Raw genomic sequence first — 27,811 nt, 5'->3', positions numbered from 1 at the left:
TCTGAGAATTAGCCACATGTTCAATTTCATTATTATGATAGATCCAATGCTCCTCAATGCATCTTGGATGGTGAAAAGAATAATGCGTCTAAATGTGGAAGGGGTACATCTTTCCAGTCACTCTGCCCAACGGGGAAATATTTAGAGCCAGCTTTAAGGGCTTAGGTGGGAGCTAAGGGAGGAGTGTCCATGTGTAGCACCAAAGAAAAAAGACCCAGAGAAATCACTATGCTGTGACTAATATAGTTTCACTCCTAAGTAGAACATATTTCCCTCCCTCCCCCCTTCCTGAATCTTCACACTGCTAAGGGAGGCGGCTGAGGTCCTTCTCACAGTTAATGAGTAAAGATGCTCAAGAGAAGTTTCTCAGAATACCTGCTTCTGAGCCAAGGCGTTGAAGTGATGAAACCCCAGTTTCAAATTGCCTCGGGAAATGCAATGCATTCATGTTCCAAGTACAAAGCCCCTCAAACTCACTTTGAAAGTTTGCTTAGAGTCCAAATAAATCAAACCGAAAGACTTAATTATGAAATCCCAGAGCTGGTCAGGAGGATAATAAAGTGCCTGGGTTTCTGTTTTAATAGATGCGTTAATATTTTAGCAGCTCCTAACTGCCTGTGTTCTATTTCACAATTCGTGATTAAAGTTTGATTTTAATAGAGCCTCCGAAAAAAAAAAAGTGAGATCTGTGTTTCAGGCCCTTGTTCTTGCACTGGTTTGTCCTTGCTAACAGGTAATTCATCGCTCCCTCTTAGCCATTATCTCTTGGTGGGGCATAGCCAGCACAGTCACAGCTAAGCCCCATGGGGTGGCCTGATCCACACCACACAAAACTGGACACATGATCACAGGTTGGCGTTTCCTGTGTCCTCTTGTGTCATCTATCCCAGGTATAGGTTGGAAAGTAAAAATAATAAATTGACTACCCTGTTCAAAAATAAATAAATAAATAAATAAATAAATAAATAAATAAATTTTTAAAAATCTTCTCTGTTCGTTAATTGGGAATTAGAATTTGAGGCTTCTACAGAATTAAGGAGCTAAAGGATGCAAGAGAAGTTGCTTTAAGAGACTCTTGTTTCTTCTATTCAGATGAAAAAAACATGAAAAGTAATAGATTCTACAAATCTCTCACTAGTCTTGAAAAAGGCAACCTCTACTATCTTAGCAGAAAACTCTCTAACTACACTTAACTTCTTTAAATGTACATAAACATATAGATAGTCATTCTAAGAACATTAAAAAAATCAGATTAAAACATTGAAAAAAACTTAAAACCACCCATAATTCCATCACAAAGAGGTCACTATTTTTATTGTACTATTTCGATATGAATCCTTCCAGCCTTTGTATCATTATCTCCCCAAACTGCAAAGATGAATCTTTGACATATTTTTAACAACTTCATGGTGGTTCACTGGTTGTACCAAAAGTTTATCTTATATCAAACCAAAATGAGTTGTTTGGTGTCTCCTGGGACCTAATATGATACAATAAAAGCCATTCGGAAGAAGTGGTTTCTCATTTTTCCTAAGAGTGGAAGCATTAAGCCCAGGAGATTTGATTATGAGAATATGGAGACAAATCAAAATCTTTAATCCAGGGCTTAGCCTTTTGGAATCATGATTTAATCTAAAACAGGACAGCTTCTTAGAACTGTCATTTTAAAAATACGCTCGCTCTTGTTTCTGATGCTGTTTTAATGCAACCGCTGATAAGAATCCACTCCTCACAATACCAGAGCCAGACCAAGCATATTTTAAAGTGGCAGATCTAATTTTCAACTTCAGCCTCAGTGTTATGAATATAAATCATCACCCAGAGAAGCAAATACCCTATAGAGGTCCTTGTCAGCAACTCATCCTTCTCAATAAACTTTCCAAAGACCAAAACTTAGTCTCCAGGAATTCACAGGGATAACCAGAGAGAGCTGACGGCTAGCTCATATTCACTAGGGTTCAACTGGGCACAGTATGCAGAAAGAAAAACTAAATTTACAATGACTCAGCCATTTCACTTGCCTTATGTTAAAACCAGAGACTACTTGTAATAATCTTTAGATATGCTACCTACAAGTTAAATGGTGATTATCAGATGAATAGTCATTTTAAAGGGGAGGGGTAATTCTAGGCAGAGAGAAGAGTATATGCAAAGAGATAAGAGAAGCAACAGGGTAATGAATTTTAGTACTACAAGTAGTTTGATAGGAACAAAGCATGGGTTATTTGTGGGCTTGTCAGAAAATATCAACATGGAAAGATGGAGAAATAGACAAGAGCCAGATTGCAGAGAGCCTTCTAGTCAATGGCTCTCAAACACTGGAATCCCCTGGGGAGCTTTAAAATATATGGATGCCTGGTCCTACCCTCTGAGTTTCTAATCTAATTGGTCTAGGGTACAATCTGGGCATCAGAGTTGTTAAAAGCACCCCAGGTGCTTCTGTACTTATAAAAATAAAATAAGAGATCAAAAAGGTTCTAGAAAAAGTGAGAAATATAGAAGATAGGCAGAAAAGACATTCAACAAATAGATAACAGGCATCCCTACAGGAGAAAACTGAAGCAAGGGAACAAATGCTAAAAACTATAACTCAAGAAAATTTAATTATTTTATATATGTATATATGACTTTCAGGAAAGGGAAAAGCATGTGGCTTATTAAGAAAAAAATATTAAATTATCATTAGACTTTTGACAACAATATTTTATGACAGAATAAAATAGAGTCTCACATTTAGGATATTGAAGGAAAGAAAGTTTAAGCCAAGCATTTTATATCTAGCAAAACTAACTTACAGGTATAAATGGCACAAACTGTTGTCAACTTTATGAACTGAGGGAATATACTTCTCTTAAGAGCTTTCTGGGAAATCTATAACAGAACAAAATTTAGCTAACCAAAATGACTAGAGAGGTGTCAAGATAAAGACTTATGTGTCAGTTTAGCTAAGCTACAATTGTGTTTTCCAGAATTTCCTTCCCTGTATATTCCCAGATTAGAATTGTCTATAAAAGACATTTGTGGGCCGGCGCATTGGTTGAGAGCTGGCTTGGGATGCTGGCTCTGAGCAGCAGGGCCCCGGTTCAGATCTCACGTGAAGGCCAGTGACACTGACCTTTACAGCTAAGATGGTGAACGGCAGCTCGACCTGGAGCTGGGCTGCCGTGAGTCACCCGCGACGGTGTAGGCTGCAGCCCCTGCTGCTGTGGGCTACCGTGTGTGGCCAGCGGCCAGCGTGAGTGACCGGCAGCCGGTGTGAGCTGCCAAGAGCCGCCATGAGCGGCTGTCCAGAGGCCGGGGACAATCTGCCTCACCCGGGAAGAGTGCAATGATAATGCCAGCGTGGGCCAATGAGGTGGCATCCTCCACAACTAGACTGAGGAGCAAAAGGACAGCAACTTGTCTGTTCCCCTTCCCTGATTCCCCAACACTGTTCCCCTCCCCCAATTCCACAATAAAATCTTAAAAAAAAAAAAGACATTTTCATAAGATTTGGAAAGCAGAAGTGAAACAGAAGCCATTATTCTGTGAATGTCAGTATAGGACTCCGTGGACTATTACAGCTTGCCTGTGTAGTTGCTATCTTCTAGCTTCTAGCTTCTAAAAGCATTGGTTTCAGCCAGGCCCTAAACACTTTGAATTCCTACCAAATATCCTTCTTCAGCTCCTCTTAGTTTTGAACCAAGCATGTGCAACTCCATGGTAAAAGGCACAAGTTTTTTCTGCAGATAATTAACTTTGCATTAAAATGATACCACTGAGAAAGTGAAAAAAAAAAGATTCATAGAATTGGATAACATATCTGCAAGTTATTTATCTGATTTGATTCTTGTGTCTATTATATATAAACACCCTCACAACTCAGTAATAAAAGGATAAATACCCCAATTAAAAAGTGGACAAAAGATTTGAAAAGAAATTCCTCCAAAGCAGATCAACACATAATCAATAAACACATTTAAAAAAAGCTCAATGTAATTAGTCATTAGAGAGATACAAATCAAAACTACAATGAGATATTAACACCCAGTAGAATGGCTGTAATCAAAAAGGCAAATGATAATGAGTGTTGACAAGGATGTGGAGAAATTGGGACCCTTATACATTAGAGATGGAACTGTATAATAAAATGGTGCTGCCAACTTGGGAAAAGTTTGGTTGTTCCTCAAAAAGTTAAATATAGAATTACCATACAATACAGCAATTCCACTCCTAGGGTATTCCACGAGAAATTAAAATAAGTCCACATAAAAATGTGTTCATAAATGTTCATAACAGCATTATTCATTATAGCCAAAAAGTAAACACAACCCAAATATCCATTAACTAATGAATGAATAAACAAAATATAGTATATCTGTATACTAGACTGTTATTCATTATTAAAACAAAATGAAGTACTGACACATGCTCCAACATGAATGAGCCTTAAAAACATTATGCTAAGTGAAAGAAATCAACTACAGAAGAACAGATGTTGTATGATACCATTTATATGAAATGTTCAGAACAGGCAAATCTATAGAGACGGAAAGTAGATTAGCGGTTGCCTAAGAATTGAGGGTGAGTTGGAGTGGTATTTTCAGTAACTCCTAACAGGTACAGGGTTTTGTTTAGGGGAAGACAAAATTATTTAAAACTAGACTGTGGTGATGGTTTCACAACCATGTAGATATATTTTTAAACCTTGTACTGTACATTTTAAATGTGTAACTTGATATATGAGCAGTATCTTAATAAATGGTTAAAAATTAATATAATAATTAAAAGTAAAATAATAGAGTTAGCATGTCATCATTTCACAAATGACAATGAATTAATAGATACAGGCATTAAATATCAATAGCTACTAATCGCCAAATGAGACAACCCAATATGTGTCACCATAATCTAGACAAAGAATCTATTTTAAGTGGGATCCAGTCTCTGGACCCAGCTGCTATTATGCAGAAGATACAGAGAACAAAAGAGTACATTGAATTGTATGATGTGTTTGCATTCAGCTATATCTACACTCTGATAAACTCCACAGTTCAAACAGCCTGAGTTTTCAACAGATTAATTATAAAGTAAAGGAAGTGATAGAGGGAGAATTATAAAAATGCCAAGAAAATGTTTAGTATAAAAGTTTGAGTGGTGGTTACTTACAGGGGGACAAAGGGGTTGTATTTGGGTTAGAGCACATGGAAGAGGCTTCTCGAGTTTCTAGCAGTGTTCTATTTCTTGACCTCGATGTGGTTACAAAAATATTTGATTTAGAATAATTTGTTATGCATTCTGTTTTGAATCGTTTTCTACATCCATGGCGCTTTAAAATTATTTTTTATTAAATAAATAAATAAATATTCTAGAAGTAGTGTGGAGACTATTGGATTTCAGCCAAATGAGGTTAGAACCAGGCAGAACAGAGAAGAAGCTAGTTCAAGAGGTAGGGCAAGGTGGGGTATTTACAAAGCTGCCTAAGAGGCAAATGAATAGGATTTGGTGACTTACCAGATGAAGTGTGAAAGAAAGAAGATAACTTAACAGGTTTATTGTTCAGGTGAGCATGAGTTAAAGAAGAGCAGAAAAGGAACATTCTTTCACCCCACTGACAGCCTTTGTTGATGGATTCTTCCCGCCCAAAACTCATTCTGACTTGGTCTGGTAACAGAAACAATATTTTCTTGGTGAACCTCCTTCTCAGTCCATGGGGTTCAAATGGCTGTCTCCATCTGTGTTCCAGGGAGAGCCTGGGGACCCAGGCCTGGCTAATCAAAGCATAATGTGCCAGGCCACAGTGCCAAGTACAGGGGTGATGAGCACACGACCCAAGCGAGGTTTGTTGAGAGCTGAGGGGCTGAGTCCATCTCTTGTTCTAAACTAAAAGGGACAAAGCCAGAGGCTTCCTACAACTGAGGCTGCCATGAAGTGAGAACCTGCCTAGGAGCGAGGCCAACACAGTAGAAAACAGAGCATAGAGATGGACAGACACAGAGTCCACATATATGTGCACACAGAGCATTAATGACATCGATTAGGCTCTTGGATCCAGTCACGTCTGAAGATAGGCTATTCCTGTACTGTTCAGTTATGTGTGAGCCATTATATTCCAAATACTCCTTCTTTTTTAAAGCAGGAATGAGTTGGATTTCTATGAATTGAAAATGCAAATATCGTAACTAATACAGAGATCACAGAACATTAAACTGTTACCAGAGTACTCAATTATGTAGCTGCTCTAGCTTACCAATAGAAATATAATGTGAGCTTCATATGTAACTTAAAATTTTCTAGTACCCACATTTAAAAAAGTAAAAAAATATATATATATATATATGCAACTAATTTTAATAATACATTTTATTTAACAATATACATATATTTTATATAAAATTCCATTTCAATATGTAATCAACATTTTCAAAATTATCATTCTCTCTTTTTGTACAAAGTTGCTGAAATCTACTGTGTCTTTTACAGCTCATCTCAATTCAGACTGGCCTCCTTTCAAGTGCTCAGTGGGCATATGTGTGGGTACATGTCTCACTGGGCCACGGAGCACTAGGCCATTCCCTACGTTTTCCCAGCAGAGTCTCTGCCTTCTCCTGAATCCCATTCAGAGTAATTTAGGCTTGTCAGGTACCTTAAAAGTCATGTGGTCCGCACTCTCATTTTACAGATGAAGAAAAAAATAATAGCCCAGACTGATGAAAGCAAGTTAGTTTCAGAGCTGGAATTCATAAATGGCAATAAGAAAAACAGCTATCGGTGTTGAATGCTTTCTGTGTGTGAGTGTTGATGTCGGTGGGATAGGTTTGTTAGAATGTGTGTTTGGCTATCCAGTATGAACTCCTTCCTATCTGGGAAAACTCATCATATTAAGAATTAATGGTTAGGTCTAGCTGTGACCGGCTGAGGCGGCGCGGCGGCATAGGGACGGCAGCCTCGTGTGATCGGTGTGTCCATTTAATCCAAGAAGATGGAAGCTGAACAGCCAGAGGAAACCTTCCCCAACACCGAAACCGATGGTGAATTTGGTAAACGTCCTGCAGGAGATATGGAAGAGGAACAAGCCTTTAAAGGATCTAGAAACACTGATGAGACAGTTGAATTACGCATTCTGCTTCAGAGCAAGAATGCTGGGGCAGTGATTGGAAAAGGAGGCAAGAAATTAAGGCTCTACGTACAGACTACAATGCCAGTGTTTCATTCCCAGACAGCAGTGGCCCCAAGCGCATATTGAGTATCAGTGCTGATATTGAAACAATTGGAGAAATTCTGAAGAAGATCATCCCTACCTTGGAAGAGGGCCTGCAGTTGCTGTCACCCACTGCAACCAGCCAGCTCCCGCTCGAATCTGATGCTGTGGAATGCTTAAATTACCAACACTATAAAGGAAGCGACTTTGACTGCGAACTCAGACTGCTGATTCATCAGAGTCTGGCAGGACGAATTATTGGGGTCAAAGGCGCTAAAATCAAAGAACTTCGAGAGAACACTCAGACAACAATCAAGCTTTTCCAGGAATGCTGTCCTCATTCCACTGACAGAGTCGTTCTTATTGGAGGAAAACCTGATAGGGTTGTGGAGTGCATCAAGATCATCCTTGATCTTATATCAGAGTCTCCCATCAAAGGACGTGCACAGCCTTACGATCCCAATTTCTATGATGAAACCTATGATTATGGTGGCTTTACAATGATGTTTGATGACCGCCGTGGATGTCCCGTAGGATTTCCCATGCGGGGAAGAGGTGGTTTTGACAGAATGCCTCCTGTTCGGGGTGGGCGTCCGATGCATCCTTTTAGAAGAGATTATGATGACATGAGCCCTCGGCGAGGACCTCCTAGGACCCTCTCCTCCTGGACAAGGTGGCCAGGGAGGTAGCAGATCTCGGGACCTGCCTCTTCCTCCACCACCACCTCCTAGAGGAAGAGATCTAATGGCCTATGACAGAAGAGGAAGACCTGGAGACCGTTACGATGGCATGGTTGGTTTCAGTGCCAATGAAACTTGGGACTCTGCAATAGCTACATGGAGCCCTTCAGAATGGCAGATGGCTTATGAACCACAGGGTGGCTCCAGATATGATTATTCCTATGCAGGGGGTCGTGGCTCATATGGTAATCTTGGTGGACCTATTATTACTACACAAGTAACTATTCCCAAAGATTTGAATGTCTATTATTGGCAAAGGCGGTCAGCGGATTCAACAAATGTGTCATGAGTCAGGCGCTTTGATTAAAATTGATGAGCCTTTAGAAGGATGAAGATTGGATCATTACCATTACAGGAACACAGGACCAGATACAGAATGCAGAGTATTTGCTGCAGAACAGTGTGAAGCAGTATGTAGATGTTGAAGGATTCTAATGCAAGATATTTTTTCTTTTTTATAGTGTGAAGCAGTATTCTGGAAAGTTTTTCTAAGATTAGTGAAGAACTGAAGGAGTCCTGCATCTTTTTTTTTTTTTAATCTGCTGCTGTTTAAAAAGCCAACATTCCTCTGCTTCCTAGGTGTTCCGCATGTGAGGTGTAGTGAAATCTTTGCTGTTCACCAGATGTAATGTTTTAGTTCCTTACAAACAGGGTGGGAGGGAGGGTGTGCAAAAACTAACACTGAAATTTTGAAACAGCAGCGGAGTGAGTGAATTTTAATTTTTGTTCATTGTTGGTTAAAAAGGAAAATTCCCCCTATGTAATTATTGTGAACACTTTGCTTTGTGGTCACTATTAACATTTGGGGGTGGGGGAGACAGGGGGGAAAAGTAACAATAGTCTTTATGTCCCTGGCAACTATTCAGAGCAGTGTGCAGAATGTAATGCTCTTTTGTAAGAAATGTTTTATGATTTTTAAAATAAATTTAGTGAACCTATTTTTGGTGGTCCTTTTTTTTTTAAGACAGTCATTTTTCAAATGGCTAAATTCCCCAACCCACCCCCAAACTAAACACTAAGTTTGATTTTCAGCTCCTCTGTTGAAATAAATAAATGCATCTGTTGGACATAGGCAAACTATCTTGGCAAATTCAGTTCTGGTGATTTCTTAATGGTTTGAAAGTCCATTGCTTGTGAAGAATTTCCATCATACACATTCACGCTTATAATAAGCTGAGGATTTTGTTTGTTTTGCAAATGCTTGCCCCTACTTGGCAGCAGTTTTCTGTTGATAATTGTGAAAAGAACTAATATGGGGAGCAGTACTACAGATTGAGTAATGGTATAAATATATACCAGAAGCCTAATGGCAGCAAGTTTTATTAATCAGAATAATACTTGATTATGGAAGTGACTGCTAAATAAATCCTGATTATTTTTATTAGCTGATTTCTCACCTATAGACTTAAACTGTCAGCCTGCTTAGTGTCTATTAGTTAAACTTTGTAAAAAAAAAAAATATATATATATATATATTCTTGTTTTTCCATTGTATGCAAATTGAAAGAAAAAGATGTACCATTTCTTTGTTTTATGTTGGATAATGTAGGAAATGTTTGTGAACAATTAAAAGAAAAAGATGAAAAAGTTAAAAAAAAAAAAAGAATGAATGGTTAGTGAGCTTATTGTAGGTCAGAGTGTAGCCTAAGAACTTTACCCATATCGACTCATCCCACCCTCAGAAGAGCCCTAATGAGGTCACTATCGTAACCATCCCCGGTTTACCCCTGAAGCACAAACGGGCTCAGTATGAGGTGAGAACTTGAACCCAGGGCATCCGGGTCCCAAATTCACACTATTAATCACTCTGCTAATCTTCCTTCACGGTCTTGTTGGAGGCAGCACTATGTTTCCCATCAGAGGCCAAATGAGACAGTCACTCATCCTTGTCCCTGGCATCCCGGGGACGGGCACTTAACTCAGGTTTGGCCAACTGATCACTCCCACTCAGACATTCAGGCCTTGGGGAAACGGTATAAATACAAATGCTATATACAGATTTATTCACAGTGGAGGCCAAGCGCAGCAGCCGGGAAACCCTAGCCAGATTGTGCTGGGGCCTGGCCTCCTGAGAACCTGAGTTCCTGCCTACTTCTCAGAACTGAATCTATAGCCTCCTGTTTATCTTTGAAGTGCTGATATCCTCACAATACATTTGGGTGAAAACATCCTCGTCAATTTTCTTTATCTACAATCATGAATGTTGATAGATACCTGTAGAAAGTATTATAACCATTTTATACAGGGAGAAACTAAAACTTTAAAATGTTCCGTATTTTTCCCAGTATTGCCTAAGAAGCAGTAAGCAGAGTGGAATTTGGACCCAGACCTCTTGTCTCTTAACTACCTTCTATCCTGGGTGGAAAATCTATCTCTTAACCCAAAGATCAGTTTTCTTTTCATGATGATATTACCCGAGGCCACAAATAATAGACTTTATAAGTGCATGATTTTTCACATGGTCCCTAAAAATGAAATCCTAAGAGGCGAATGTTGAACACAATGGCAGAAAAGTGTGAGAAATATTGTATTTAGGGAACCAGAAAGCCATAATAGGTGGTTGTCAGTCAACTCCATTTGCCACCACACCAGGTCTGCCAATCCCAGAGGGTAAACATTCATTAAAATCCTGCAGGACTGGAGCTTTCGGCCAACAGAGAGGAAGAAAGAGTCAAGGCTTGGACAGCTTCCACTTTGGACTCACATCTGCACAACAGGTCACCTAGTTAAAACCAAAGTGGTTTCCATGGGGAGCTAGACAGAGCAGCTCTATAAATATGCTCCTGCAAACACAGATGTTTTTTGCCCTTTGGGTGTGTGAATAGCTGAAAGCAATGTGCCAGAGAGTGGAGTCAAATTAAACTATAACACACATACCCCACAGAGTCCTCATGAACACACAATTACACAAAAACAACAGCTCCCACCCAATGAAATCACCTCCACTGATGCTGGCAAAAATGTGGGGAGAAGGGAGCCCTCAGATACTGTTAACAGAAGCGTAATTCAACTCAACTGTTTTGAAAGACAATTGCCAATATTTATCAAACTTAAATACAGAGATCCTTTGTCTTAGCAATCCCATTTCTGATAATATGGAGGGGTGTATATGTACAGGATGCCTTTTGCAGAATTTGGAGTAGCCTAAAAATAGTAATAATGCAAATATCCATTACAAGGGACTGCTAATTATAGTATACTCACATTTTAGAAGAGAAAGCAGACTTTAAAAGAATGAAACAGTTCTATATATAAGGACATGGAATGATATTCCTGATAACTTGGTGTAGGGAAAAACAAGTGGAGGAATAATATAACAGTAGGTAGATTAGATCAATGGCCCGATAGACACATTGATCTGGAATGACACGGCTATCAGCTCTTTTCATACGTTAACGCATTTAAACCACACAACAAATGAGGGTGAGTCTACAGGTAGAGAAATGAAGTAAGTTACAGAGAGGTAAAATAGTTTAACCAAGGTTGCATCTGTTCAATAGAATGGAGAGGGTGGAAGCCAACCATCAGTTTTTCCTTTATAGACTTCCACATGGTTCTATTTTTCTTCAATGAACTACCATTTCTTTTTTGAAGCTAAAACAAGTAAGGAAGAAAGGAAAACAATACTATAAAAAGCTTTTTAAGAGAGCCAAAAAACCCTGGGCCCACAGATTCTCTTCCACTTACCTCTGGCTACCTCCCACCTAACCCCCACAGCACATTCCTCAGCTCTATTTTTTGCACGCTTCCCTGTTCCACTTTGAAACGACAGAAAAAACTCTGATTCCCTCATTTCTCCCCGAAAGATGGTCCCACCTGTCCATAGCCTTCATTATGAGGTAATATGTGTTGATATTCAGACCAAGGGCTCCTTGGCTCCGTTGCATTCAAAGATGCGTGTGACATTAAAAATGCAAAAGATGGTGTTTTATGGGACCTATTTAACTACCCCTACGATCCAACTATGATATGACATGGATTTTAGGTACTGTCTTGGCCAATATTCTAATCACTTCAACTCGAATGAAGAAGTTGGCTTTGGGTGATTCTTTCAAAACATTACCAGGTTTGTCCAGTTGCAGTTAACATCCTGTACCACATCCAAAAGGGTGTCATGCATAGCATTACATCAAAACTGAATGAAAAATATGGTTTTAAGTAAATGAGATGAAGTATGGGGCCAGTGGGCCTTAATCTTCCCTCTCTCTGGCCTTTTCAGAGGATTACCATAATTCATTTCAGCCATCATATTCCATGAGCTACATATTTCTCCCTCATTTAATATCCACATGCTGAACGGTATGTTTATCAATATTGTTATGTCTTCTGTGAAATACAATTAATTTACTAATTCCTGTACCAACCATAACTACAGGACTACTTCTAACATCAGGTAAAAGGAAATCACTTATTAACTGGGGAGTGGGTTATAGGCTCTAAAACAAGAGACAAAGATCACCCATAAAGGTTGAGATGCCCTCATGGTGAGTTCACTCTTTCAAGTTGATTTTGTCCAAACAGTAAACATTTCTTTAACAACCTCAGAGAAGCTGTCACAGGTGAGTAATCTCCCAGCTCAGCGGATAGTTTTGTTTCATTGAAGAAAGCAATTAGGTTTTAGTGTGCTGGAAAGTGGGAAACAATTTCACAGGCTAGTAGAGCTGAGGACTCTGTCTGCTATTGATGTCGGTGTGTGGCAAGAATCACTTCCACCTTCTTTCTGGGCCTGCATAATCAGCAGGTGATAGCAGGGACACTCAGGGGCAGCTGCATCCCCTAACAGGCTCTTAGCGACCAGGCATTCTCTGGAAAACCTGATGACAGAAACCACAGCGACTGTGGAAGAACACATACCACCACACTGTTTTTCATAAGCCAAAGGGTGTAACGCAGTATTTCGATCAGTCAAGACAACGTTCTAAGCATGTCAAATATCCTAATTGCAGACATGCCACCTCTGCCAGGCACACACGGAGGAAACAGAGGAATGGAACAAAGCCCAGGAAGCAGACACTTATCACAGTCTCCTTGCGACATCAGGAGAGCTAGATGCTAGTTTTCTGTTAATTTTTAAATGGCAAATACATTCTAGTGACAGAGGTAGAAAACAAGCGGTCTAGAAACTTCACTTGGTCCACACACGTTTTATTTAGCTGACACTTCATAATAAATTTTTTAAAAACCATAGCCCAATTCTTAAAAATGAGGAAATGGAACAAAAACATCCAGAGTCCCAACTTTTCTTGAAAACTCAAGAAACCTGGTCCCAGCTGTTGGCTTAAGAGGAGAAATGGCTGCTTCTCCCAAGAGTGCAGTTCAGGGCCGTCTGCACCACTCTCTGTGGCTTTCCCACACCTGGGGTGGATATCAATTGTGCTTCATCACTGTACTTGGCCTATCATTATCTAATATCAGAGAAGTACTTCTCGGTACCCAGGCCCCTCATACAAACTGGGGACACTGAAGAGTGACCAAGAGAGCCAAGATATTTCCTTTTGTTACTCCTGACCTGCTACACTTGTTTCCATGGTTTGTCTGGCTTCTCTGGGCATTTGAGTTTGTGACACCTGCTGTAGCTGGTAAGAAACTGTAAGAACAGACTTTCAAAGTCAGATGGACTTGGGAACAAACCCTGGGTCTCCCACGTAGTACTTTTGGGCCTGAAATAAATCATTTGATCTCTCTACAACTCCCTTTTTTCTTTTTTCATGAGTAAAATGGGAATACTTATGGCAATAACGTCTATCTCCTGTATGAGTGATGAAGATAAACTATATGTAGAGGTGTGTGTGTGTGTGTGTGTGTGTGTGTGTGTGTGNAGAGAGAGAGAGAGAGAGAGAGAGAGAGAGAGAGAGAGAGAGAGACAATTGCCATAAAATGAGATTATAAAAAGTGGTAGAAAAAGAAAGAGGAGTACTTCAAGAAAAATTGGGCTATGCTTAGAAGATATAACAAAATTAGATTAGCAGTGGAGAGCAATTTGGATAAACTGAAGAGTCTTATTAGTGATCTAGTTTTTTCCCCTGCATAGGCAGGAGCTTTATCTATATTTACATAATCCGGCTTTGTTTTAGTGTTTGCCACTGGGGTATAAATCTGTGACAATATAAACCATTCTCTCTGGCCCACACGGACCCTGCCAAATTATAGTCATCGATGCATGAAGTTTTTGGGCTTCTTAAATTAGTTTCAGATGTACAAAACAATATAATAGTTAGACATTTACACCCCTCACAAAGTGATAACCCCTCTCCCCCAATCTACTACCCCTCTGACATCGTATATAGCTGTTATGATATCATCGACTACTCCCTATGCTGTACTCCACACCCCGTGACTATATATATATTAAATTATAGGTGACATTTAATGTTATTCAGCTTCAGATTCAGGTGTACAGCACAGTAGTCAGGCATCTACACTGTCCATGAAGTGGTCTCCCTAATAAGACAAGTGCCCATCTGACACCCTACAAAATCTTTACATTATTGTATATATTCCCAAACTGTCTTTCATATCCCCGTGGCAATATTGCAGCTACTAATTTGTATTTTTGAATCCCTTTACCTCCTCTACTATCCCCACCCCCCTCCCATCTAGCAACCATCAGTTTTTTCTCTATATCTCTGAGGCTATTTCTGTTTAGTTTGCTCATTTATTCTGTTCTTTCGATTCCACATATAAGTGAGATCATATGGTATTTTGTCTTGCTCCATCTGACTTATGTGATTTAGCATAATGTTCTCTAGGTCCATCCATATCATTGCAAATGGTACGATTTCATTCTTCTTTATAGCTGAGTAATACTCCATTGTATAAATGTACCACAGTTTCTTAATCCAGTCATCTACTGATTGGCATTACAGTTGTTTCCAAGTCTTGGCTATTGTAAATAATGCTGCAATAAACATAGGGGTGCATATATTTTTTCGAATTAGCATCTTGGTTTTCTCTGGATAGATACCCAAGAGTGGAAGTACTGGGTCATAAGGTGGTTCCATTTTCAGTTTTTTGAGGAACCTCTATACTTATTTCCATAATGGGTGCACCAGTCTGCAATCCCACCAATAGTGTACAGGGGTTCCCTTTTCTCCATATCCTCACCAGCACTGGTTGTTTGTTGATTTATTGATGATAGCCATTCTAACCAAAGTGACATAATATCTCATTGTGGTTTTTATTTGCATTTCTGTAATGATTAGTGAGGTTGACCATTTTTTCATATGCTTGCTGACCATCTGTATGTCCTCTTTAGAGAAATGTCTCTTCATGTCCTCTGCCCAGTTTTTAATTGGGTTTTTTTTTAAGATTTTATTAGGGAATTGGGGGAGGGAACAGCATTGGGGAATCAGGGAAGGGGAACAGACAAGTTGCTGTCCTTTTGTTCTTCATTCTAGTTGTGGAGGACGTTGCTTCACTGGCCCATGTTGGTATTGTGATCATTGCTCTTCCTGGCTGAGGCAGATTGGTGGCCGGTCACTGGACGGCAACTCACGGCAGCTCACGGCAGTTCATGCCAGCTGCCAGCCGCTCACGCTGGCTGCAGGCCATTCATGGTAGCTCACGACAGCCCACTGCAGCAGGGGCTGCAACCTGTGCCGTCAGCGGCAACTCACAGCACCTCAGCTCCAGGTCGAGCTGTTGTTCACCATCTTAGCTGTAGAGGGCGCAGCATCACTGGCCCACAGAACAGGCGGCCCTGCTGCTCAGAGCTTGCGCTCCCAAGCCAACTCTTAACCAACAAGCCACTGGGCCGGCCCGAGTTGTTTGTTTTTTTGGTGTTGAGTTGAATGAGTGTGTTTTATAAATTTTATATATTAACCCCATATCAGATGTATTGTTGACAAATATCTTTTCCCATTCAGTAGGATGCCTTTTTGTTTTATTGATTGAAGTATTTTTCCAAAGGAATCATTTCAGTAAGACCTGTTAACATATGTGGGCTGCAAAAGGCTCATCAAAATGTTAGGTAAACACAATTGCCAGGTCTCCTGGCTACTAGCTAGGTGACTTTGAACAATCACCTTCACTTCTCTGAATCTGTGTCCTCATCTGTGGAAAGGATGTAACAATTGCCTCTTAAACGGGGTTAGGGTTAGGGTTAGTCAGCACAATATTTGTAAAGCACTCATCGATGTTCCCAGAACATAAAAGAAGCAGAGCTCAGTGATTCCATTCACCTTTATTCTATGATTCATATGAAAAGCATCCTACACAGATTAAAAAAAAAAGTGTCATTGGTTTTATTTTTAAATGAAAACCAGAGATACTTCAAACATTGATGAAATGGCACAAAGATTATCTAACTGTACATATTATCCAAAGCATCTATTTGCAAGGTGCATTAGAATAACAGGAAAAAAAGGGAGTTACCACATTGTCTATTTCATTTTTATTGAATTATAGAACGCACACGGCTCCTTTCACAGGATTAGAAAATGAGCAGCTTAAAATGATCAACATATTGAAAAAACATCGTATAGAAAATTTCGTTGTGATTCCTAAGACATATGGCTTGGTGTTAACATTTTCCATTACTTCATATATTATAGTGTGCAATCCTCTGCAAAATGCTTCTGAGCCCAGGCAATTTCCCCACGATTCACTAACGCAGGAATAATTCAAGTTAATGAGTGCATATTAAGTACCTTTTTTGTGGAAGGCTTTGTGTCAGAATAAAAACAAGATAGGATCTTTGCCTCAAACCACCATGCCTGTCGTGCAGTGTTCCTCAAAGCGTGATCCTGGGACCATGTGCATCAGAAGCATCCCGAGAATGTGGTTAACATGCGTATTTCTGGCCTCCTCTCAAAGCCTGATTCAAAATGTTGCAGTGTGGACCTGGCAATCTGCATTTTAACAGGCCAGTGATTTGTGTGCACCCTGAGGATGATGGCCACTCCTCCAGTAATATCAACTGAGGTAAAGAGCTTAACTGGATTCCATTAGTAAATGGTGCACTGGCAAACTATTTAACTATCTACTCCAACATGAAAAGCAATAGAACTGATACCGACCTTAAGAAGTCATTCATCCAACCATCTCACTGTACTTGTGAAGAAACTACAAGTCCCTTCACCTTGCTAACGGGACTGACTACCAAACTGCATTGCTGTCATACTTAAGTGAAGCAACTAGTCATTTCAAAAAGAAAACATTTTCCTAATTTCCTTGCTGCTGAATGGACTACACATGTTACATGTGCATGCAGGTGGGTGGCTGCTTAGTTTTGACAGAGGCAGCTTCATTTAAGTACATAATGAGATTTGTTTTCTAATTTCACAATTTACAATTAGAGTTGTTTTGACAGGAGGACAAGGTAACATTGCATTTACTATCAACTACATGATTGGTCTTCAAGAGGACTATAAACCCTTTAAAATTTTACATATAATATAGGATATTTCTGGGTTTTGGTAGGAGGTCCGTGGTCATTAATAGATTCTCTTTTGCTCAGGAGAAATCTTTTATAGTTAAAGGAAACGAAAACAACTTGCAGAGGGAGAAAGAGGGTATAGGGAGCCCAGTTTTCTTCTCTTCTCTTCAGTATTTTGTAAGCTATACTTCCAATAAAGTCTATCCTGCCAATGAAGTCTATCTTTTGTGTAAGCTTGTTCAAGCTGGATGTTTGACACTTTCAACCAAAAGTCCCTGACACATACACTCACGATGCCTCACCCCAAATAAGTGCTCAATAAAGATTTACCGAAGGGTTTTTAATCTAAGTCAGTCTACTCCGTGTTTCTCATCTCTGCCCCCTTAGATTTTCGCTTCCTTCCTACCCAAGCTGGCTTCCTTTCTGTTTTCTCCTTCAGGAGAAGCTCTCTTGCTGCCACCTGTGGCAGGTGTTTTCATGTAAAGGTATCAGTGGCAGGTAGCATGCAGCAGAATACCCAACCTACGAAAGACGTTTCGGGGAAAAAGGAATATCATTCTTGCCAACTTACATTGGCAGAAAACAAAAGTTGGGAAGGAGAAGGGAAGAGACATTGTGTTCAGCTCAAGAACAGCCAAAACAATCACTTAGGAAACAGCATCTGCTCTTCTCACTGGCCCCATCTCTTCTTCCAGACCGGAAGTGTTGCTAATTCGACTTTCCACTGTGCTCATGCCACTGGTGCCTTCCTTCCAGCTCCACAAGCACCTTGGGAGGTCATCTCCCTTTGGGAAATAATCACCCTTTGGCTTCAGCCTCCCTGACTTGCTATTTCCCGTGCTGTATCCCGACAATGGAGGAGTAAGGCTTGAAAACAATATTGTTCATTATTCACAGAGTACATAAAGAATGGCTTGCCTTGAAAGTTTGAGATAAGGTAATCCTTGTAAAATGCCAGTTTGATTTTAGTCATTCACTCAGGCAAACATGGTTCTTGGAACACCCTGCTGAAACCACACAAGAATTAAAGGTCTTGTGATGGATGAGGTAGCTGGATCTAATTGGTGTTTTAATAAATGTATTCTGACTTGGTAATCTACCTAGATTTATCAACAGAAAATGCCTCTGTCTAAATAAAATTACCAAGTTATGGTTTAAACACAATGACAAATGCCTTGTAATTGGCTGCTACATAAGGACTGGCATCAGGAAGACATGCAGGATGTTGGTGTCTAGAACTGTTTTCAAGGTGCTGAGGAACAGACAAGCAACAGAAAAGGATGTTGACCGTTACGCTGTCTTTTTCAAATGGTCTTGAGTCAGAATAGGTAGTAATGCAAGCTTTTATTTTTACTAAGGGAGTTGTGCCTGGGGTACAGAGCTTTGGGGGATACTGCCAACTAATTCAGCAACCTTTCATGTGTTCTAAGGAAGAGGAAAAGACCTGCTATACTTATAAATGAAGCAAACACAGCCTCAATACTGCCACATCTCAAGGGCTGTGAACATCCCATATAGAAGTAGACAAGGTCTGCCAATTAAGTCTGTGAACTTGCCACCATGCACTTACAATGGCAGCACTGTACAAACAGCTCAGTAAGGTTTCATAACCTTGGTATATCAGTGTCTCACTGCTGTGTTCATGTTGATGTGAGGCGGTGCCTTGCTGAGTGGCGTTGGTTATTGTTGTTGCGTGTTTTCGTGCGCTGTTGCGAGAATGTCTGAGCTTGAACTAGAGGAATGAACAAACATTAAATTTCTTGTTAAACTTGGCAAGAGTGGAAGTGTAATCAGGGACATGTTAGTCCAAGTTTATGGGGATAATGCCATGAAGAAAATGGCAGTGTACAAAGGGATTAAATGTTTTTCTAAGGGGAGAAAATGTGTCACTGATGAAGAGAGTTCAGGGCAGCCAGTAACAAGGAGAACTGAGAAAACATTGCAAAAATTTGTCAATTTGTGCGTCAAAATCATCAGCTGACCGTGAGAAGCATAGCAGACCAAGTAAACATCGATGGAGAAACAGTTAGGAAAATCTTAACTGAAAATCTTGGCATGAGAAAAGTGTGTGCAAAAGTGGTCCCAGAGGAGCTCATGCATCACAACAATGCACCAGCTCACACAGCACTGTCTATGAGGGAGTTTTTAGCCAATAAACAAATAATTGTATTGGAACACCCTCCCTACTCACCTAATCTGGCCCCCAATGACTTCTTTCTTTACCCGAAGATAAAGGAAATATTGAAAGGAAGACACTTTGATGACATTCAGGACATCAAGGGTAATACAACAGCCCTGATGGCCATTCCAGAAGAAAAAGTTCCAAAATTGCTTTGAAGGGTGCAGTAGGTGCTGGCATCAGTACGTAGCTCCCCAAGGGGAGTACTCTGAAGACGACCATAGTGATATTCAGCAATGAGGTATGTAGCACTTTTTTAAGGACGAGTTCACAAACTTAATTGTCAGAGCTCATATGTTCATTTTTGTAACCTATTTTCACTTAGCATGAAACTATAAATATCTTCCCATGTCATTAGTCTTATTTTTTTTTAAGATTTTATTGGAAAACTGGGGGAGGGGAACAGCGTTGGGGAATTTGGGAAGGGGAACAGACAAGTTGCTGTCCTTTTGTTCTTCAGTCTAGTTGTGGAGGATGTCGCTTCACTGGCCCATGTTGGTATTATCATTGCGCTCTTCCCGGGTGAGGCAGTCGCTCACCGGACATTGGACGGCCACTCACGGTGGTTCATGGCAGCTCACGAAAGCTCACACCAGCTGCTGGCCAGACCCACTGCAGCCTACGCTGTCACCGGTGACTCACGGCAGCCCAGCTCCAGGTCGAGCTGTTGTTCACCATCTTAGCTGTAGAGGGCGCAGCATCACTGGCCCTAATGTGGGATCCGAACTGGGGTCCTGCTGCTCAGAGCTGGCGTCCCAAGCCAACTCCTAACCAATGCACCACTTGGCCAGCCCTAGATAGTCTTCTTAAACATGTCTTCATTTTAAATGGCAACATATTCTTCCACAGAATACCATAGCCTACTTAATAAATCCTCTGTTGTTGGATATTAGCTTGTGGTTTTTTTTTCTACCACCATTAAATAAGCTCCTTTATCATTCATTCAGTAGACAGAGATGATGGGTGAATTTGACTTTTGATGTTGTTCAATAGTATCACTCATTTCCCCCAACCAGACATTCAAATTGAACACATAGGGCTGTACTATTTGGATACAGAGCTTAGATGGACCTGTGCCAGGCAATAAGAATAAATAGCACTTGCTGAAATTTTCCAGTACAGCCTGTCGTAGTTTTCACGGAAATAGGGGAGCATAAATACTTCCATTTGTGGATCTATTTGAAATTTTAAAAATGTGGATGTTCTGACTTTCAAGCTGCCTGAGTAAGTGGGAACATGAGTACATGGCATACCACGCAGATTCCCAAATCAACACACAATCAAACAGAAACATTTAGATGGAAATCAACAGCTTAGAGAGCCTGGGCCTGGCTTCTCTTTCACAAACGCTAGACCACAGCCTCGTTGATTGTCAGTTCAGCAAAGTTAATGGCACTTTTGGATTTTCCATACAAAGCAGCCCAGAGTTTAGCCAGACAATTTGTTTCCAGCCTCACATTCTCTGCTTTGTTTCTCAGAAAGCAGATTCTAGATGAGATGTAAGCGTCAGAGAATGTGATAAGGACACAAGGGACATTGATTGAAATTCTACCAGGGGACGCACTCCAGGTTTTTGATTAAATTTTCACTGCACGTGTAGACAAATGTTTTACTGCCCGGGCTTTTATGACTCAGTCAACATCCCAGGCTTCACATGCCTTTCAGTACGAAGAGGGTAAGATTACCCAAACCCTACTTAAATTTTGTCCACTTATTTTAGAAGGCTTCAGACCCTCCCTATCTGAGTGTCTCTGAGTTACTTCCTGCGGACCCTCAGAGTTGACGCAGATGTGCTCAAGAAAAAGTCTACTCACGTTTTCCATTGTTGTCATTCCTAATGTCCGTTCTAGGTGTGCTAGCTCTGGATGTTCCCAAAGCTGCCCGTTGTGAGTAATCGCAATGTCGGTGCCGTGAGAGAGACAGTGACCATCCTTCCGTCATACTGTCCCACTTAAACCTTTGAAAATAAATCCCTTCAGCTCTGTCTCACCCTCTTACTCCACTGGCATTCAGACCGAGTCCAAGGAGCCAGGTTGAGTACTCACGGCATGCCACCCTGTCTTATTCCAAGTCCTAGGCACATACAAGAAAACCTGCCTACTTTTTAAGGCAACATCAGCACTCCCCCCTTAGAAGTCAGCCCCATGCAATAGATGCCTGACCCACTCTCCGGGCCAACAGAGTCACACACAGCTCAACGGTAAATCCAAGTTTGGGCTCAGAGGAACAACACCCTCTCGGGACATGTCATAAATCACCTCCTTGCAGGGAGAAGCGGGGCTTGGGAGAATCATTTGATTGGAGATCAAATGATTTGTCTGATTTTGAGAACCTAAGTCAGGAAACATCCTCCTTAAATCATCTGGAGTTAAGAAACAAACAAAAAAAAGTGTTTATGCATATTCTGAACAAGACTTTCTAATTAAAAACAGATGACCAAGACCTATGTAGACTTGTGCTTAAGGCCAACCACACCACAGCTGGGGAAAGCTTGAAGCCAGGAAGGCGGAGCAGGACAGAGATGCTCGAGGTGATAGAATGGAACAGAGGTCAAAGGAGGCTTCATCTGCCCACATTCCCTCTATTGGTTTTGAGATGACTTACACCAAGCATGAAATTCCCATTCAGAGAGCAATCCAAACCGATGCCATGAGTGAAGTTACTTGGAGGGTTATCAGGGAGCACATGACAGCTAGGTTTGTCCTGGTCTCTCTCCTTTAATAGAGGCCCCAAGAATATTGCCTTCTAGGATATATTAGGCTGCTATATGCAAGGCAAGTTCTCTTTGGATTTTTTCTTTCAGCCTTCAAGCATCAGATGGAGATATATATATATATATATTCTCCATAAAAATGATGCACCAGACCCTTAAAGCACAGCCCCTTCCTAAGATGGAAATTAAAAGCAGTTCTCCTTCCTGAGGGGACCCAAATATGAATTTAGTTCTCAGTCCCCACAAGAAAACTATGGCTGCCCTGTTAACCATGGTATCTGGAAGAGGAAACACACACACACACACACGCGCGCACACACACACTTTTAGAACTTACTTTGGAACCATCTTTGATTCTCTCTTCTCCCCCAGATCCAATCAGTCACCAAGTTTTGTCAATGCCACTTCCTAAATATCACCATAATCTGCTGCTTTCGTCTCAACCCGCATTACTATCGTCTTAGTTCCGGCTATAGAACCTTTCACTAAATTACAGCAGCAGCCTCTTAACCACTCCTGCCCTCTCCAGCCCATCCTCCGCTTTGTAACCAGATATTAAGGAACAAATCTGATCAGAGTAAAGTTCTGCTTAAAGCCCTTCAGAGGCTCCTCAGTGCCTATAGGATGGAATCTGTGCTTCTTAGAACAAAATACCAGATCATGACCTGACCTCTGCCCTAGCTCTGACCACTTCTCACCTCGTGTTGCTCACTCTGGCCAGATCAGGCACTAGAATTTCCAGAAACACCATGTTTTCTGTCACCGCCAAGTCTGTGCATATATGGTACCCTCTGACTGGAATGTTCTGTCATCTCACTTAGTCCTCTTCACAACTGTCAAAAGTTTAATAGCTAACAGCAGCAGAAGTGTTTTACAAAACACTTCAAAACAAATTTTCCAGTTTGATCATCTTAATGAGCCTGAGAAATAGGACAGTCTAGGATATTGGCCCCATTTTCCCAGAGGTATTTGCCCAAAATTAAACAGTCAAGAGTTTGTCCATGAGTCAGGATTCTTTCCACTATTTCTCAAAGCTTGCCGTGGGCCTGTTTCTATGGACGTGCTTTCTGTTGCAAGTGACAGAAGACGCAACCCCACGTATCTGAAACAACAAGGGACTTTATTGGCTCATCAAATTGATAAGGCCAAAGGAAGGCCTAATTTTAGGAGTGGCTCAAACGATGCCACCAGGTCCAAGAACTTCCCCATCCTTTGGCTCTGTTTCCCCACAAAGACTTCCTCCTAAAGTTCCACTGCTGATAATATGGTTGCCAACATCTCAAGAGCAGCCAACCTTCAGATTTAAGGCCAGCTACACAGGAACACATGCCTCTGGCTCTCAGCAGAGAGTTTCAACATAACTGGCTCTCATGTCTACCCTGAACCTGTTACTGTGGCCGCAAGGACACAATGCTCTAATTGGCCACACCGATGTCACTTTCCCAGTCTCGTGGCTGGTAGAAAAGTGACTTCAACCCAAAACCCACTGACAAAGAGGTGGAGAGGCAGTGCTACGCCCCAGAAGAAAACTGGGGTGTAACGAAATGCTGGTCAAAAAAAATGTCTCCAGTATGATTATAAACACAACTTTCCAAAGTTAAATGGGCTAGCGGTCATATACCAGCAAGAGTCTGGTGTTTACTCCTTCCTTTATACAAAAATCATACAGTAAGTGCCTACTTTAATATGAGGCCTAGAGATCCAACGATTAAGAAGACGTTGTCCGTGCCCAAGTTAAACCTATAAAGTGAAAATTTCAGCTGGGTAACTTCCTGCCTTCACACCATCCCTGGCTCCAGCTTTCCCACCGTAAAAATAACATGAAACAGTTTGCAGGGACACAAAGGCCACGTACTTCTCGTACACTCTTGCAGGACAGAAATGTCATCAGTTGCCATGGCAACCCATTTGGGCTCTGAGGGTATGCAGCATTTTTCATATGATCAATCAGAAGGTAGATTTATTTTACTATACTCTACAACATTGGCCTCCTGGAGAGGAAAATATGGATGAAACAAACTAGGGGGACCTTGAAGAAATCACAGTTTATATCATGCCTCTATGAACACCTAAAAATTTAGAAGCAGAGCTAAATCTTTCTACAAACTAACTTCTGTAATTGTGACTGAATAGGTTGCTTTTCAACCCACCAAAAAGTTGCATAGGTGTGAAATGTTTTTCAACTGCATTTGCCCACTGGGGACACAAACTTACATTGCATGTTCAGTTTATAATGGGCCGACAAGGTCATCTAGGACGATCTTTTCAGCTCACAGATGAAGACTGTGAGATCCACAGAGGCAAGTAGAGTGCCCAAGGTTCCACAGACCTCGTGACGGACCTCAAACCAGAACCCGGCTCTCCAGATTTCTACATCAATGCTCATTCGACAACACCAACTAGTTAAAACCACTAATGACTATTCAAAAGAGTACTTAGAAATTTTGTAACCTATGAAGTGCACTTTTGTGCCAAAGGCACAAATAATTTCAGTTCGCAGTTTTCCACCCTGACCACATCCCACAGATGGGATGACTGACTAGTGTCATCGTAATAAATACCACAATTCTTGATAATGAATTCACTTGTTTTAATCCTTCGTATATTCTCTTATTTCCTGCCACAAATGGTCTCGTAGACTGATCAGGGGAAGCTGATAACATTCTTGACAGCACACACTAATACTACATTCCTGAAACATACATGTACACATTTTCTCCCAAATCAATAAAAGATATACTAGCCTAGTTCATAAATCAATGAATTACATGTAATTCTCAATTTATTCATTTAAAAAAGGGGATGGAGCTAGTGTTAGCTTGTAAGCACTGTCGTAACAAAGCGCCACAGACTGGGTGGCTTAAACAACAGAAATTTATCTCCTCATAATTTTAGAGGCTAGAAGTCCAAGATCAAACGTTAGCAATATTGTTTCTTCTGAGGCCTCTCTCCTTGGCTTCTCCCTTTGTCTTCTCATGATCTTTCCTCTGGGCATGTCTGTGTCCCAATCTCCTCCTCTTATAAGGACACTCGTTATATTGGCTACAGGCCCACTCACATGACCTCATTTAAGCTTAATTACCTCTTTAAAGGCTATCTTCAAATACAGTCATATTATATGAGGTGCTACAACATATTGTGTGTGTGTGTGGGGGGGGAGTACAGCCCCCAAATAACCAGTCCATAGCAGAATTGCGTTTATGTTTTAGAATGAAATTTCAAATTATCAGAATTTTACAAATTAGAACACGATAACTTCTTTTGTGATCACAGGCATAATCAAAATTTTTAGAGGAAAAAAATCTCTAAAGTGCTATTTTCCCAAACGCTATTTTAGTATATTTAGCCTACTGCCCAATCCCTCGTTCCATGACAACGGAGGCAGAGAACCCGAGGAACTTGACACATCAAACCAAGCAGGATAAAGACCAAATGTCACAAAACTAATGAATAAGCACATAAAGCTGTCATTGGGAATTGGCAGAGTTTGAAAATCTGCTATATTATCTAGTGTTATTTTCTATATTCCATGAGGAAAAACAAAAAGAAGCTTCTCTACAAATAGCCCTTTGGATTTATCCCAGGTAAATACGAAGCGATGTGTATGGCATTATCATGAAAGTCAAATGAAATAGCAAGGCACTACTAACCTTCTCTCCGTCTTCTATAGAAATAGATTTCATAGGCTAGTGTCGTGGAAAAGAAATAATTTAATGGCTGCATAAACCAAATGATGTGTCCTCTTCTGGACCTTGTGTCTGAGGAGACACTCATGAAGGCCTCCCCCTTAAGGAACCAGAGGGTCCAACAACCTAAGACAACCTCCCCGTGGCTTTGCCAGAACCTTCTGCACAGCGGTGCTCAGCTACCTTTTTCAGTCATCTCCTTGCAGCTTCTGCTCCAGCCAGCCTAGCTGCGCAGCTTACTGGAAACATGTGCTTTCTCTCCCCTTCACACATGTTAGTGCCTCTTCCTGGAAAGCCCGCCTCATGCTCACCCGGGTAACACTACCCTTCTGGTCTTGTTCGAACTGTCACAGCATCATGGAAGTTTCCCTGGTGTCTCATATTTGCACTAGGTGTTCTGCCACTGGGCCATCATAGAACACTCTCCCTTCATGGGACTTATCCCTGTATTGAAATCGCCTATTGTAATTACTGTCTCCTTGAGAATGTAAGAGCCTGGAGGGCAGAGCTCTGGCTCACTGCTGTATTCCCAGAGCCTAACACTGTGCCTGATTCTCAAAGAATGCTTATTGAATGAATGATGGGTAACACAGTTGTTCCAAAAACTAGGTCAAAGGCTCAGTCAATGTGAGCCGTTTACAGATGTAAATATGATACATTTTTGTGGAAATAGTCTTTCATGCACGTAAAGTGACACAGGATTCAATGAAGCACAACCGATGTAAAAACTTACGTGAAGCTAACCTTAGAAATCGGGTTCTTTTTTTTTTTCCATTTTACAAAAGTGAGGCTGAGGCCCAGAGAGTTCTAAGAATTAACACGGCTTAATAATGGGAGGGATGGAACAGAACATAGGTGTTTGACTTCCAGTTTATTCAACTATTCAGTAGTATTGATTAAGCATGTCTATGAGCCAGTCCCTAGGAATATAAGGGTGAATAAGATAAAAAAGAGAACCCTGTCCTCATAAATCATATATCCTGGTTAAGGGAAGATAGATAATAGACAGGTAAGAAAGGAATTACAGGGGGAAAAAAAAGATACAATAGAGAGCTTAATGCTACTATATGAAGTGGCAAGGGAAGGCCTCTCAGAAGAGTGGCATTTGACCTGGAGTTCAAGAATGTGTCAGCCATGTGAAGATCGAGGAGTGCAGTAAACTGGGATGGTTGGAGCATTGGAATAAAAGAAAGGAGGTGAGAACAGTGGAAGTGTAAGTGTAAGGAGGATGATTGAGTAAGAGGAGGTTGGATAAAAGGCAGGGGTTGCATCATGGAAGGCCTAGGAGGCCAGGATAAGCCACCTGGAAATATTGTGAGTGCATTGGGAAGCTCTGAGAAGGAGTGACAGAACTGACCTACCTTTAGCTGCAAGACCTTTTCCACCAATGCACAGTATCTTTGCTTTACCCAGTCATCGCTGTTAAACTGACAAGGGAGCCAGGGTGAAAACATTGAAGAATTAATATAGCAAATGAGCCAAGGACTCATTTGCAATGTATTTTCCAGAAACAAGAGGAAGTTTTGTAGTTATACATAAATACAGAGGATGCCAAAAATACAGAGGATACACATTTTAAGAAAGGAAAAAACTGTATTAAAATTACACTGATGGCAACCATTTGCAGCACTTCTCGTATTTGCAGAAGTGAAACGTGATTTGTATTCACTTTTTATCAGTATATATTGAGTATTACAATTTTAATACCGTTTGTTCTTTCTTAAAATGGGTATGCATGTTTTTGGCACCCTCTGTATACCTGCATGAAAATGCATTCTGAGAGTAATCTGACTAGAACAGGGGTCGGCAAACTTTTGAGACAGAAGAGCCAATCCTGTCCCCCACAACAATTTAAAAATTATTCGACAGGCATAAAACAAATGAAATCACCATTATGTGAATAATATCCTTTAAAATTTTTATAAATGAAACTATGA

At 40.7% G+C, this 27,811-nt stretch overlaps 1 protein-coding gene and 1 pseudogene across 3 annotated transcripts in view; one reads left to right on the top strand and one right to left on the bottom strand.

Moving 5' to 3' along the window:
• The window catches only part of KCTD16 (potassium channel tetramerization domain containing 16), a 257,181-nt gene that overhangs the window by 24,375 nt on the left and 204,995 nt on the right, over positions 1-27,811 (bottom strand). The window lies entirely within an intron of this gene.
• LOC109393787 (heterogeneous nuclear ribonucleoprotein K pseudogene) lies at positions 6,962-8,606 on the top strand (annotated as a pseudogene).

This window comes from Hipposideros armiger, unplaced genomic scaffold, assembly GCF_001890085.2.
Source record: "Hipposideros armiger isolate ML-2016 unplaced genomic scaffold, ASM189008v1 scaffold_11, whole genome shotgun sequence".
Classification (NCBI taxonomy): Eukaryota; Metazoa; Chordata; class Mammalia; order Chiroptera; family Hipposideridae; genus Hipposideros; species Hipposideros armiger.
Note: the sequence above shows the minus strand (reverse complement) of the source record. Positions and strands in the feature narration are given on the sequence as shown.